The 14606-nt window shown below is 35.4% G+C and overlaps 1 protein-coding gene across 1 annotated transcript in view; it reads right to left on the bottom strand.

Moving 5' to 3' along the window:
* Positions 1-14606, bottom strand: part of CA10 (carbonic anhydrase 10) — a 452828-nt gene that overhangs the window by 345525 nt on the left and 92697 nt on the right. The gene's annotated exons all lie outside the window — the stretch shown is intronic.

Genomic DNA, 14606 nt, shown 5'->3' with positions numbered 1-14606 from the left:
GTCACTTTTCTTCTCCTCGAAATAAATTCACCTAAAGAGTCAAAGCCATTTCTCGCAATCGGCTTCCCATTATTTTCTCTGGAGCCTTCAGAACTCACCATTGTACTGTCAAAAGTGTGTCATCCACGCATTCACTAAAACACAACTACTTGAAAGTCTAATAATAATAGTAGTTACTATTTACTGAACATCTCAAATATGCCTTGCCAGCTGTGCTGGGGATTTAATGATAAATACAGCATTTCTGCCCTCAAGGAACTCCCAGTCAACCACAAGAGGCCAACGTAAGCAGATGTTCATTGCAGAGGAAGATACGTGCTACAAGAACACAGATGTGGGAGCAACTCAGATGCAAGTGAGGTGACTCTCCCACATCTCTTATCCATGGTGTGATCATCCACCCTGTTCCTAACTCTTCAACATCATCCCCATCCTCTCTTTTACCCTTTCACATAGATGGTGACTTCTACTTCAAATATGTCTCCGACATCTCTTCTCAACAGCCAGGGAACTAGGCCTTCATATCTTGCCTGGAACACAATATAATAACCTCTTTGCCACTACTGTCTTTCCTCCAAAAAATACCACATTTATCTTAGCCAGCATCGATTCAAAAACTGCCATCAGCTCTGATGTGTCCACAAGACAGAGTTCAATCTCGTCCACATGGCCCATATAACTTTCCACAATCTGGCCTTCACAGACTTCTTCGGGTTCGTATCCCACGTCATTCTTCAGGCTACACCTAACCTTTCTTGATTCTCTCAACATGCCATGTTCTTTCACTTGTCTGTAATTTTGAGTGTGCTCTTGTCTCTGCTTGGCATGCTTTTCTTTCTGACTCCATCTTTCTTGGAAAAATTCTTATCCAATAGATCCAAATATGCCCAGTTGGCCTTTTCAGCACCCACCTTGCAAAAGGCTACCAGATGGCCTCTCTCCTAACAACTGTAGGCTATTTCACCCGAAGGCAAAAACTTGACTTTTAAATAACAGCTGAGGACCACATTTTAGCCAAGCACAAAACATTCACATGTGGTAAAAATGTCACTGAGAGAGCGGCTATAAGGTGTTCAATTATTTCCCACAGATCTAAGGATGTTAATACATTTCTCAGAATATCTAACTTTCTCACAGCCAACAGGTGCATCCTAGGTTGTAGAGCATCTAAATGACAGAGATTGAATTATACTCTAAACTTCCTGACTTCAATCTCTCTGCATCAGTTGGTTTCCGCTTATGCTTCGAATTTTAGCTTACATTCAAACTCTTCAAGAAATCATTCTAGATGCCCTTCCCAGGTTGGTCCCTGCTATCATCTTTCTCACAGAATTGGGTTCTTTTCCTTTATAGCACTTACCCTAATTTATCATTACATATTTATCATTTGTTCATTGTCTTTTTCTGCACCATTTTGTGAAGTCCATCATGAAAGGGGTCACCTTTGTTTTACCATTATCGACCAAGTACTAGCTTGGCACAGAGTGAGTTTCAATAGATATGAGTTGGATGACTATAATTAATTCCATGTTGTATCATGTTAGATCACCTAAAAGCATTAAAAAACCCAGTAGTTGACATGTCTACTGGAATTAGAGTCTGATTGCTGAATAAATCAATAATTGATGAAGAGCTACACATGTCAGGGTACTTAAGTGTTTCCAAGAGTTTTGTCTGCATGAAGACCCACAAGGAAGGCCTGAGAGTAAGAAGGACAAATGAACTTTGAAATTTGCAGTCAAGCTCAGCAAAATTCTCTTCAAACTCTCTGAAGGACAGAAAATTCATCCTGAAGTAGAAGAAAATTAAGATGCTTTAGGCTTCTTCCTTGAAACACGCTGATTTTTGGTGAGGAAGAAATATTTTTACATGTAGCAATGTGAGGACAATTAAACGGTATCTGACTCAACCTGGGAGAAATGCTCTCATATTTAAAATAGCATGCTCTAAGGAACTCAAAGTGCAGGGCGATACTCTAGAGATTTTAAAAAAAATGACAAATGACACCACTGAGGAAATAGTCGCACTCCATTCTCTCTGAGAAAAGCATTCAGAAAAACAGAAGGGGGTCAACATAAGCTGTTTAGCAATATTAGCCTTCAATGGCAAACCCAAGGCTACCTTCTCAATGGGAACCACAGGGACAAAAGTATTTGGGGATTATGGTCTCCAAATGGCAAACTGGAGGACAGCATGTTATCTGTAATATCTGCCAAGGTCACTCTGGTCACCCAGCCTGGTGAAGAAGGCCAAAGGAGATGCTAAAAGGCTCAGTTGTTCCTTTCAGTGGGACCTAGGTCAGAATCCATGTTCTTTTACAGAGGCCATGGCTGTCATGTTTTTTGTTCATTTACCCTATCTAGATGGCTGTATTCTGGAGAACAAGGGTTAAAAAGACATATCATGCAAGAAAACGAAGAAACAATAAAAGTAGTGAAATCATTCTGTGCTCAATTACATGTACAGACTGCAGGTGTTATAGATATTTAGAGACAAGAGAAAGAGTATCTAGAAAAGGAGGAAATACAAATACTTGCTCTCCTGTAATATTTCATGGAGGAAGTCAGCCAAAGATAAATTTAATTTTATTTTAATGCCTGTCCCTGGGAATTCCTTATCCCATAAAACACTAACCTCATAAAATTACAGCACCATCCCATCTTCCTCTGATATATTTTTCTTCCTTTCCACTTCCTTTTTATCAATTAAAAGATACTGGTCTCAACTTTGACAGTACTTTCTCTCACTGTGGTCTCTCCCCTACCCCAGCCCAATTTCTGCACAGCTTATCAATTTATTTATATTTATTTGTCCTAATATATATATTTTTTCAATTGGTGTCTATTAAGCAACATATCACAGGGAAAGAGCCTGGTATTAAAATCACATTGCAGGGTTTAATTTTACTTCAGCAGCAGGACTCTGGTTTTAATCAACTTATTTTGGTCACAGAATAGCTCTCAGTCATCATCCAGTGGTGTCAGGTAGAACATAAACTGAGAGTAATCAAATGAGTCTCTCTCCCTCTTTCGTCTCTCTTTCATTTGGAATAGCACATTTCTTCCACTCCAAATAAACTGGAGCTAAAGCCAAAGTTTAAATTGGTCTGGTGAAATTGTCGCTGACTCTCTATTATCTCTACTGGTAATGGGAATCAATGGAGCGGATAATCTAAAATAATGGCTGGTTCCAATTCAATCATATTTGTACTGAAAATACGCTATACATTTTCCTCCTTCAGAAGACTTCTCTTTCTTATTAATTATGTTTTCTTGGTCCCTAAGTAGACATGAAAGAGAGAGAGAGTACTTTTTAGAATGCCAAGCATAATTTGGGATACTGAATAAACTTTACTTTGTGTAGTAATCACTTTACGAGGAAGGCATTATTACTTTCAGTTTATAGAGAAGGATATTCAGAAGCAGCAGAGCATTGTGAAAAAAACTCTGGGCAAAGAGTTAGGAAAAACAAGTTTAAATACTAGATCACCACACACTTACTGCAAATGGGAGATATGCATTGTGCCAATTTAGCTATGCTGTAATTCTGTTTCCTCAAATTCCTTTTGCTGCAAAGTTCTAGGTGAGTGTGGACCTCAAGAGACATTCTGCATGGGATGAGGGGGAGGAAGTGAAGCAGCTGCCATGTGTTCTGTGCGAGCAAGGTTAGTGCAGGTTGTGAGGCGCAGTTGTAGCTCAAGCAGGTTGTTGCTGATCTGCAGACTTATATCGTTAGCATGCGGAGCGCTCGTACCTGCAGCACATTCAGTTCCTGCGGGACACAGTATGTGTGTTTAGCTCTGTAAAGAAAGAATGCCAGCTTTTTCTGCAGGTAATTCCATCACCAAAGTTGAAGGCTTGGGGGTGGTGAGAGATGAACATGGCTTCTGGCTGTCCTCACGAGTTCTAGTCCATCCATTTTGTCCCTGCTTTCCCCTCTCCACATTCATCTTCCCTTCCCCACTGATTTAAAGGTGGACTTCTGGCTTCAGCACTAGACATAGTAGTAGCCTCACAGAGACTGCTTACCCAGGCCCCACAACGGCACAAGGTCCACTCCCTATTACAATCCCTTATTCTCTACTGCTCCTATTAAGTTTGCTTCTTTGATCAAACTCTGTCTCAGAACATGAGCAATCCTAGGAAAACCCTTCTTCTCTTCAGATCACTGTTTCTTGATCAGGAAATAGTCTCTTGTGGCTCCATGGTGACCCAGAATTGTGCTAAGGGGTGTTTCTTTTCATTCACAGATAAATCACAATATGTCATTTGCATACGGATATTCATGAGCTAAATTAAAAGGCGGTGTCGTTGTGAAGATAAGAATTATCATTAGAAATCAAGTCTTGGACTTCATGACGCAAACAATATTTCAAGGGCATCCTCAAGCCCTGAGCCACCTGTGTGAAGTGCGTGATGTGATGAAGGCTGAGAGCAAGATGTGTGGTTGCTGAGTGTCCTCATTTGGTATAGACTCAGTGAAAGCAATAAATCCACACATGTGTCTAACACCTTACTTCTTTCAAGTGCTTTCACAGCTAGTGCCCACACTTGTCAAAATGCCTGCCTTATGGAGTCGCTGTGAGAAACACATTGATAATAGATGTAGAAACCTCAGGATGAAACTAGGCACATAATAGTAAATAAACGGTAATTATTATTTCTTAAATTCGTATGTTTATTTGACTTTTCCTAGCTCTCTTCAGTGGTCCCTCAGGGTATCTTGAAAGGCTATTATCACCCACTTTACTGAAGAAGAAATAAGCACGAAGTATATAAATGACTTGATCGAGGTCATATGGCTACCAAGTACTTCCAAGGACAACAGCAGGTGATAGAACAAGGACCAATAACCTGATCTGCTGATATAAGAATGATAAAGCTGATATACATGGAGCATATACAATGTGTTAGACATTGCCTACACACATTAGCTTATTTAATCTTCATCAAGAAACAGGGGGAAAAAACCTCTAAAGGCAACAATAATATCCTTCATTTAGAGATTAGGAAACTAAGTTTAAAGATTAAGAGAGGTTAAATTGTCTGCCATATGTTGCATAGCAGGTAAATGGGAAATAGGGACTAAAATCTGGACAGCATTATGAATGAGGCCTCAGCATGGGGTGGGGATGGCGTTCCCATCTTCAGCTTCTTAATAGTAGATTCATACAGTATGTCTCATGAATGTTGCTTCAAGGACTGAACAAGCTAATAGAAATAAGATGTTTATACTAACCTAACATGTACTAAGAACTCCTTTTTTGTAAGCTTCCCCATCCACTAGGCCAAATGCAGTCCAAGTAATGCTGGTGCTTTTATTGTTTACACTAGGAAATATGAAACTACGTCCTCTGGCCCAAATCCAGTTTGAGGCCTGTTTCTGTAGGGCCCAAAAGTTAAGAATGTTTTTTTTACAGTTTTAAAGGGTTGCAAAGAAGAATATTCAACAAAGACCTATGTGGCTCCTTTTTGACCCCAGAATATACTTCCTTTAACCTGTGGACCATGGCACAGGCTACTCCCCTTGCAGGGATGTCCTTACCTGCTCCTTACATCTTTCAAGATTCAACTTGAGCATCATCTGCCCCTAGACGTCTACTATCATCACCCTTTTTACTGTAACGACCATCCTGGACCCCCAAGGATGCCTTCTGGTTTACATATTTGTCCTATGGGTTCCCATAGTACCTTGTCCTTTATTAAGCACACTGCGTGGTGATAGCCAGTTTAAATATTTCTTTCTCTCACTTTTCTGTAACCTCCTTGAAGTCAGTGGCTGCATTTTGTTTATTCTGTTGCCCTGGACTCTAGCATAGTCCCTGACCTATAAGCGGTCAGTCAGTGTCTGTTAAAGAAATGAGTAGAAGGAACCTTTTGTTTTTTGTTTAATAATTTTTAGGCTATAGTTTTAGATAGTACCTGATGAAGGAAACACACACATGAATGCTCATTATTCTTCCAATAATGTTAGGGTAGGAGAAGTTTAAGAGGTTGGGATTGGATATTGAATTTTGCAACTCAGATAGAAAATAAAACAGCCAGAGTTTACTTATAAGGGAAATGGGTGCATTTGGATGCAATGACTTTTTTTAAGGACAAGGCAGAGAAAGAGATCTCCCAATTGACCTGTTGAATTTTATCAGCTTTGAATTATGTGTTGGTACTGAGCTAGTCAAATTAGCATTTATTCCCACTTTAATGTGCAAGGAAACTTCTTTGTAAGGGAATAAACTCTTTCCTAAAAATATGCAGAGTAGTTACTTATAGGAAAAGAGCATAATAACACATAAATAAGTTAGCTATCTCTTACCAGCACAACCACCAAAAATAACATGCGCATCCCAAGGGGCTGCTTCCTAGTTATATTAATAAATCAAAATACCTACTTATGATGATTTATTTGTAGATCTTGATGCTGAAAACTCATTTATCATTTGCAATGCAATTTGCCCATCTCTACAGATCATAAAAATTCATTGAATTATGCTTCTTCTTATGGTATAATTTAATATCTTGTTTTCCAGCACCAGAATAAATCCCAATGATAAGTATATAATTTCCCTATGTCATACTTTAGCAGTCAATTGCAAACAATGCATTTTATATATGCACATGCATTTCAAGAGTTAATGGAACAAATTTCTCATATCATAATTTCTTAAACCAAGAGGTACAAAGGGGAGTATCTAACCTCTTTAGGAATCAGAAAAACAAAACTGCTCATATAACTAGGAAGCCAGCTGTATATTTCTAGAGTAAGTGCAATATTTTGCTGATACCAACAAATCTGTGATTTATAACCAACAATGTGGAAAAGACACATGTATTTCTTTTTAGAAATTGACAGTAGAGATTTTTACTATACCATTTTGTGCCTTAGACATTAACTAGAGAGTTATGGCTACTGAAATGAGGTGACAGCCAAGATCTAGAATAAAATTATAAACTTTCGTTAATTGACATGCCACCAATTTATACTGTTTTCATACTATTTTTTTCAAAGAAATCCACGTATTTCAATAATTAGTATTTCCTCAAATTTTTAGGGAAGCTGAGGCATGGAAAGATTCAGAGATAATCTCAAAAAACAAGAAAGAAGTACTGATAGCATTTACCGTCAATCAATCTAGTTCTTGTTTTACAAAATAACACAAATCTCATCTTTTCATAACAAAAAAAATTCTATTTTTAGTATAAAATTATTAAAATACCAACTTATTTTTAGCTTCTTCTTTGATCCAACTCTGACCCATAATGTGAGCAACCCTATAAAATCACATCCTCCCTTCATATCACTTTTTCTCAATCAGTAAATAGTCCCCTGTGGCTCTATGGTTCTTCTATTCTCAAAGAAACCTGCTACTTATTTTCAGACATCTCTAAGCCAGGTCAAAAACTAGTCTCTTAATTTTCTTATTCAAATCATAAACTTGTCTAAAAAACAAAACAAAGCCTTAACTTTCTCAAATATTTAAATGCTTTTGAACTTTACCGGTTTATTCGCAAGTTATTCTGAAGTATATAACAAAGAAACATTAAAATCTGGACCTTCACGAATCCCCAAAGTTATGAATATCTCTATAGTACATCATTTCCCCCAGAAAATATAGTATGGTATAACATAATAACTTAGTTAATGAGTATGTAAATACACAAATAAAATCATTTGTAAAGCCATAAAAATAAATTCTCCTTCCAAAATAAACTCTACACACCTCATTATGGTTCCACATCACCGCTGTACCATTAATTATGAACTTACTGGAATCTTGAAAGAAAATTTAATTTCCATTAGGTATCTACCTCTTGAGAGCTATTCTCTGAGCAATGAGTAATAGATAACTTCCGTGGTTCATTGAAATGTAAAGGGTGGACAGTCCACTGTGCCCCTCCCCAGCCAAGTGACTGGCTTCACTACCAGCCGTGTACTGTACTTCTAGTCTATGCCTCTATGGCATTATGCTCATAAAACATTTATGGCTCTTCAGGGCACTTTGCTAACACGATGAGTGTAGCATCTGGTCTAGAAGAGCTCTGTTTCATTGGTTTGGGGAGCAGTTTGTCAAAGCCTTTTCATGGATGGACAACTCTTTACCAGACTTTCATGGGACAGAGTAGCTCTGTTGGGGGGCTGGTGGGGATTTGATCTGCAATATTAATGTAATGATAAGCTTTCGAAATAGATCTTTTTATATCCTCAAAAATTCTTGGTTTCAGAGAACTTTTTCTAACATGTATCGATTTCTTAACTCTATTGACCCATACTAACTAGTCACATGAAAAACAACCAGAGATTGGAAAATGGTGGTTCACCAGCCAAGTTTACTTTCATTGTTTGGATGTGGAAGGAAAAGAGTGACAAATAAAGAGATAGGAAAGATAAAGGGAAACTGAGTTAAGGGTTAGAGGTGAAAAGAGGACGAAAAAATTGCCTGCTAAAGTATAAACATTTTCACCCCACACGGAGCTTCCATGGGTCTTAGAGGTAATGCCAGTTTGCAATAGTCATCATCTGAGGTAGACTGTGAGGTAAGGAGTTTCAGAGAGAAAAAGATGCGGAAGGCACACACTCCCAAATTCCTGATCAACAGTAAAATGATCACAGATCCTGGTCTTTGTCTCTCTAGAAGGAAATAGCTCCTAATATAATTTCTGCTTCCACCTAAACCTAAAAGTCCATGTTGACAGCTAGAACACTACAGTATTAACCCAAGCAGTTCCCTATAGGAGAAAGGATGAAGTCATGATGTACAACTTACTCTATTCTCTGCCCCTTAAATCCCAACCAAGTACACTGAAAAAAGGGATGGGGTACACTTGTGCCTAAAATTATGAATTATTGCTATAAAAGTATTAGAGAAAATGCAGAGATTAATATAAAAATGCCATGTACCTCTCCATGCACCGAGATTTAACAAATGTTGATATCTGCCATTCTTTCAACAGATCTCTCTTTGTGAAAAAAATGCAAATGTGGTGGAAGATCCATTTTTATCACTTTTAAGCTTACTTTTACCCTCTCACACTGGAGGTAACTGATGTCCCCAAACTGCTAAAGGCCTTTCACAACAACCTTGTAGTCATTACTGTGAATGGTACCTCTTTTCCCTATTATATCATCCGTTTTGTTCTGGCTGATGTACAAAAATGCTTTCATTATTTTTGCATATTGATCTATCCAATAAAACTGTTAAATACTCTTCTTTTAACAGTTTGGCTATAAATCCTCTTGCAAATTTCTATATAGATAATCATATCATATTCAAATAATAACAATTATTCTTTTTTCTTTTCTAACCCTTCTACAGTATATTTATTTCTCTTGTCTTTTCATGGCTGGAACATCCAGTAATAAATTTAAATGCCAGCAGTGGCACTGAATATTTATCATGTACCTGTCTTTATTGAAAATACCTCTTACATTTCATCCATAAGTAAGGTGTTTGATATAGGGTTTTGGTGGATATCTCTCGGTAGATTAAAGAAGTTTTATTTGATCCCTAGCTCTAAAAGAATTTTATTATGAATAACACTAAAATTTAGAGATATTTTTCTGCTTCTGTTGAGATGACCATGCAATATTTTTCTTTAATCAACGTAGAAAATTACAATGAGAAATTTCTATTATGTTGGCCCATTATTACTTTCCTGGGGAAAAATGAACTTTTCTTTTAGAAATACAGTGTATTCTTTATATTCTGGTTTAACTTGCTAATGTTTTATTTAAGATTTTGCATATATGAGATCATATATGAGAACAGCTTATACTTTTTTGTTTTTATCCTATTTTGGCGTTAATATTATATTAGCCTCGTACAATGAGTTGGGTAGTTTCTTTATTTTCCCTATCCTTTGATACAGTTTGTATTATGTGTAATGTTACTCATAAATCCACTTATATCTATAGTTTTCTATGAAAAACATTTCTGTAATGATTATGGGTTCATTTTTTTCAAGCATGTTAAATTATTTCTATTTCTTCTAAAAAATGATCCATCTCCTAAAATTTTAAATAACTGATCTACAAAATATCAAGCTTTTTTCTTCACTGTATCTATAGTTATATATTACTTTTTTCATTACTTATACTTTATGTGTGCCGTCTCTCTTATTTCTTAATCAGTCTTGCTTATTTATTTTATACTACAATTTAGTTTGTCTATTTTTCAAAGGGCCAGTTTTGTTTTTGTTGATCATCTCTTGTTACGTTTATTTCCTATTTCAGTACTGCTTCTTTCCAGAGGATTCCTTTGCAAACTAAGTTCTAAAACCCTAGAAGAAAGTTATTACAATGGAATTCAATAAAATCAACTATTAAGATGTGAATATACTCCAGATGGAATGAAAATAACAAAGGAAACTAAAAATAAATTTAAGATGAGCATGTTCAGAACCTTTGACTAGATAGAAATATCATAAGAACTATTTTTTATTGAAAAGGTAAGGCTTTAGATAAAAATTGCTGTGAAGTTTAGAGTACAAAAAGTATCTAGTGCATAATTGTCTTCTGGAGGAAACGGTAGAGAAACTAAATAATTTACACTCTGGTTAAGTAAGTATGTTAAAAATTTAAGGGAGTACTCTGTCTAAGCCTTTCTAATTTCTTTTTATTTTTTTTTCTGTTACTGCCATGTGTCTGAAGCAGAAGAGGGCTCAAAATATGAACTTGCAATGTCATCTTGACTAGAAATCTGCAGTGGACATCATCAGAAGTTTCAGATCTTCCAGTACTTCCCTCTTAAAGAAATTTTGAAACACAATCTCAAGTGTCATTAGAATTTATATCTATATATATTATATATATATATAAAATATATATATATAAATTATATATATAATATATATAATATATTATAAATATATTATATATATAATATATATATAACTCTTTGAAATTATTAAATTAAAAAATTGAATTTAAATGTGAATATAGTGGCCTTCCTATCTAAGCTTATTTCTTACTTCTGCTTCTGCATAGCCTTCCCTTCTCTAAACAGAACAGCTGATGCCTCTTTCAGCCTTTGTCTCCATTCTTTCACCTTTTCCCTAGTGGTGTCCCCCTCCCCCATTTGAACATTGAACTGAGGGCTCCTAGAAAACAGGAAGTGCTTCTTTATCTTTTTGACGTTAGCACCTGTACAGTGCCTGGCACAAGAGTACTCAATGAATGTTTCTTGAGTAGATAAAAATGCTTCCTTTTTCCACTAATATTAGTCTATCTCATCTCTAAAAATATAAATACTAGACCATAAAGGAACTACGAGTCTAAATCTTACTCCTTTAAGAATCAGTCCTCTATTATAAAGCCTTTCTCTATACTCCCAACTGGAAATCATTTCTTTCCTCCTTTAATTTGTAAAGTAGCTTAACATATCTCTTTTTACCACTTATTATTTTCTATGTTATGGGATAGTGATTTATGAACTTAGAGTCTCTTTTCTATAAGACTATAAAACTCTTAGACTAGGATCTAATTTGTGTTTTATATATAGCAAAGCAAATTATAAATATTTATTGAAGGTTTGCTGCTAACGAAATAGTTTAAAACATAAAGATAAATTTTAAATATTAAATTTTCCACTTCTTCACTATTTAATCGCTGTATTCACCAGGCCTTCATGAAGGTTCTTGAACTATTGTTTTAATATGTCACTGGGAGAGAACACATCCTGCAGGCGTTAAATGTTGCATCCCTTCCCTTCAAAGCAGAATTGACCCCTCAACAGAAGATCTCTAAAGCAATGGTCAATTCTAATCTATGAGAGCATTTTTCTTCTGAATTTATATTCTGCGATGTTTAATTTTAAAAGAGCATTTATGATAAGAAGTATTTATGATTCAAAACTCACATTTTTTAACCAAAACGTTAAGCCACCTGTATGATTTTTTAATATTTTCTCCAAGGAGTATTTATTAATCTAAAATTTATTAAACTGAAATAATTCAGAACAATGCATGTTGTCTTGTTTCAATTAGACTTAGCAAAGTGGATGTTGTCAAACTGAAGAGCTAAATTCATTCTACCATTAGATATGTAATTTAAGTTCTATGATCAGGGACTAAAGCCAAGATTTGTAAATTTGTTGTAGAAAATGATGAGAAGCAGCATGCAGAGTGGAATGCTACAAATGAACAAGCAGTGGGGCCAAGAAGTTTCTTTCCTGGTTCAGTCAACTACCGACCTAGGAAGGTCACTTAGTCTTTTTGAGCCTTGCTTTCTGTGCCTGAAAATTGGAAATTGTTACTTGGACTTTGAAGAATGTTTGTGAGGATTACAGAAGAGTATGTGTGGCTCCTAATACTGTAACATGCACCTATTATTTATAGCGTAACCTGTAGTCATTTATCATGACCATTTATCATTGTATTTGTGATGAGGACGATGATGATGATGATTGGTATTTTTCACTAAGTCAGCAATGTCTCCTGGGCTTAAAGACAATAGGATCAGCCCTGCAAATTTAGAATTGAGTTTTTGCTTTGATCGGAGAAGTAAGTTTGTCTTCAGGGTCATGAACATGACAGTATGCTCCCATACATACACATTGGGCAATTTTAAAAATTACGTTCTCAATGGCTTAGGCATTTATCTTTTATAGCTGATCATAAGTAGAATAGTTCACCATAACAGGAAATAATGCTAAAGAATTTATTCATTTATCTTGACCAATATATAAAACATGAGATGCTTTATTAAATCAAATGAGGAAAAAAATGTCTACTTTGCAAAAGTATATTTAGATTTTTTCCTCTCCTCCTCCTGTCCTTCTTCTTCACTACATTTCAATGGTCTAATAACACAGGATAGCAAGTTTCACACTTTATAATGGGAATGTATGTAAAACAGACTCGTAACACTACAAGGACTATATATCTTGGATGTGACATGACTCGAGTGTGTTAGTTTTCTCTTATGTCTTTGATGATAGCATTTTACTGACTTCCTTTTACTTTTGCAATATCTAAGATATTTAAATATTCAGGAGTAGATACTATACTGATTAAATTTAGGTTTTGTTAATTCTTGTATGCATGATCTAAGTTTGAGGATAACTATTATATAAAAAATTTGAATTCTAGAAAACTAGAGGAAGCAAAGATAAATCACAGCAAATAAAAATATGATAGAAGGTAATAGAAGTTTTACCATATACATGACCACATGATATATGAAAATGGAATTAAAAACAGGCTATAAAGGAGTATAAGATTCTATTTTTTAAAAATCAACATTACATATTTTAAATTAGTGAAATAGCAATTCCTAAATTTATATGAAAGAGTAAGTTGATAAATACAAAGAATGATGCCTCATTATGCCAGATATTGGGACTTACACAAGTACAAGCTGTAGACAACTAGACCAAGGTGAGAGGGAAAAGTTACAATCACATACACATATATACTGGAAATTTGAATATAACGAATGTGGCATTAAAAATCAACATAGAATGAAAGACTGATTACTTAATAAATAAATAGTAGTGGAAAAAATTGAATTCCTATCTCATACATGTAGATAAAACACCAAAGTGTAAAAAGCAAAATTACAAAACATGGAGAGAAGTACAGAATACTTTTACAATATTAAAATAGGGCAGGATTAATAAACCAAGTTATAAAATTTACAAGCTATAAAGGAAAAGTTTGATGACCAGATAAATGTGACATATTAAAACTCTAAATTCCCTCTATAAACAAAGTAAAAAGCCTTAGAGTGAGAGAAGATATTTGCTGGGCACAAAACTGACATGACATAATATTAGTATCTAGAACACTTACACATCAGTAAAATCTCTCAGAAAGGAATGTTCTTCTGGTTCTTAAGGCTCTTGGCTTCTCAGGTCTTGGCAACCTTGGTCACTCTATGATCCTTTCTGATATATTTTTAAAATATTTTCTTGCATGTTATCTAGTTCTCAGCAAAAGGATTGATCTGATCTAAGCTAGTCCTCAATAGCCAGAAGAACATTCCATTTTGAGGTGATACTTCTTCCACTTTACTAATCCCAAAGACTGAACACACAATCCACTTATTCTTACTTAGACAGAGTCACATATGTGAAGAGGGAGCCAAATTTAAGGTATTAAGAAAGTAATAATTTCAAGCCTATTAAATAAAATTTAGGTCTGCCATCTTAGTCTCTAGTTGCCTTAAGGTTCATTCATGTAGGACTAGGGAGCTATGACCTTCACTATAAACCCATGTGGTCATGGGTACTGGAGGGGCTGTCAAATCATATGTTGAAGTCAGGTGTGGCAAAGCCATAGCCAGTATTCTCAAACCAAAGAGAAGCAGAGTGATGGAAGATATCTGAAAGCACTCTGAGACCCTTAAAAGCTCCTTCTTTGTCCACAGAGGATGCTCAGGTCTCCCTCTAAAAGCAGATAACTTCCTGTCTCTATGTTTCGGTTTCTTAAAATGTTGAAAATCATGAATAATTATCTTACAGGCTTGAAGTGATCAGAAATAATAAAATGCAGAATGCTTAGAATAGTGTCTTGTTCATAGTAATTGCTTAATAAGTCAGAGCTACGATAATGGTGATGGTGATGATGATGATTGTGCTGAACATATTGATGATTGTGATGATGATCATGAAA

The sequence above is a fragment of the Pteropus vampyrus genome, unplaced genomic scaffold (assembly GCF_000151845.1).
Source record: "Pteropus vampyrus isolate Shadow unplaced genomic scaffold, Pvam_2.0 Scaffold104, whole genome shotgun sequence".
NCBI lineage: Eukaryota > Metazoa > Chordata > Mammalia > Chiroptera > Pteropodidae > Pteropus > Pteropus vampyrus.
Note: the sequence above shows the minus strand (reverse complement) of the source record. Positions and strands in the feature narration are given on the sequence as shown.